The sequence below is a fragment of the Carcharodon carcharias genome, chromosome 6 (assembly GCF_017639515.1).
Source record: "Carcharodon carcharias isolate sCarCar2 chromosome 6, sCarCar2.pri, whole genome shotgun sequence".
Taxonomy (NCBI): domain Eukaryota; kingdom Metazoa; phylum Chordata; class Chondrichthyes; order Lamniformes; family Lamnidae; genus Carcharodon; species Carcharodon carcharias.
In genome coordinates this window covers 39,753,756-39,755,590 of record NC_054472.1, presented here as the reverse complement: position 1 = coordinate 39,755,590, position 1,835 = coordinate 39,753,756, and positions in this window count along the sequence as shown.

Below are 1,835 nucleotides of genomic sequence, written 5' to 3'. Positions count from 1 at the left end.
TGAGTGGTAATGATCACATGGGTTGGGGAAGCAGACAATTGATGATTTCAAAAGGAAATTGGAGTGACAAGAGGGATATAAGCATGCAGGGCTTTGGGGATGGAGCAGGGAAATAGGGATTGAATGGGCTTTTGACAGAGAGCCAACATTGACTTGATGGGCTGAATGGCCTCCTTCTGTGCTGTAATGACTATATAGGTGGAATTTAATGGTCGCAGTGATAGTCCTATCCTGGGGAACCAGCGGCAACCCTGCCTTGGTCATTTCCAGGAGCCCCTTTAGGATTAGATCTCAATCAGTCAGTCTGCTGGCTGCCATTGGCAGTCCTGGCTCTTACAAAGGGAATTTCCGACAGGAATTTCTCCTGCGGGTTAGATGTTCCACCATGGAGAACTGCTGGCCAATCACTGGCTGGCAGCTCTGTAGGCCTGACAGCATCGCTACTGCAGTAGGCTTGTGGCTGAGGATCATTGCTGCAGCCCTGGGATGCAGTCAAGTGGGGTGGGATCACTGGGGCCAGTCAGGGAGCCCTGGAGAGGGGGTGGTGGGGCTGCTGTAAAGGGAAGGGGACGGCTTGTTGTGGGTCCCTCACTTGCCACTGGTATGGCATGGCCTTCATCTGTCACTGACATGCAACATCAATTGGCCTCAAGGTGGGAAGGCCCTTTTCGACCCATACTGCTTGGACTTAACTGGGGAGTCAGGAAGGTAGCATGCCTGCAACCCACGTCTTTCCACTCCGTTATACATCAGGAGGCACTTCCCCTTTTCCAAATAAAATTTTGGATATCTTTATATTAGTGGGCTTTTTAATTTGCTACAGAAAGTTGTCCAGTAATTATCAAAAAATACCCTAAGTGAGTGATAATTGTTAATGACTGTAAATTGACCTCTCTTGTCCAGAAAGTAAACAATTATAAGTAGGATCTCATTCCTTCAGTTGTAAATTTTTACATTTATGAATGTCAAAATTTAAGTTTTATTTTTTCTTTATTTTTTTCTGTTTCCTCCATTAAACCAATCTTTCTTTTCTCTTTATTTATCTTCCTTTAATTCATCCTCCTTCTCAGTCCTTTCTCTGTTTATTTCCCAATCCTCTAATCTCATTGGTTAAGGCGATACACTGTTTGTCCTGTTATTCATCAAGGTCCCTGATATGCAGCTGCCCTTGCTATGCGTTATCATCTCGCACTTCCAGCAACTTTGTGGGTAAAATTGTTTTAAAACCTAAATGTGCAATAGTAAGTTTATCTGACAGGACACTCCAGCAAACCTATAGCGTAGCTGCATACAAGTTAAGTACATTAAGGAGAAATAAATAGAAGAAAATGCTGATGGGATGAAATGAAACAGCGTGGGGACAGGCTTGTGTGGAGCATAACGACGAGTTGGTCCTAATGGCCTGTTTCTGTACTGTAATTTCTATGCATTTCGATGTTGGCAGAGCTCAGGCACTAAAAGATTTAATTTCCCCCTCTGCTTTTGTTATTTACATAACATCACCTAATGCACTGGGAGATTAGTTACCGGTGGCAAAAATATAGCTTTCTGTAAATTTACTGCAAAATTTCCTAGCCAGTTTACTTTTTATTGTCATGCTTTACACCACGGAGACATGTATTCCAATATATTTGCAAGCTAATCTTGCTGATAAATAAGACACTTCCAAACAATCCCTGGCAGTGCCAACTCTGTTAGTACCAGGAGTTAAAGATCATCGTTTTCAAAGTTTACCCTTGATGTCAATCCCCTGGGTGAAAGCCGTTTTCAGATTTCTATTGCCGGATCCTAGTAATACGCTCATTGTCGCAATCTCTTGTTAACACTGGTGTCCT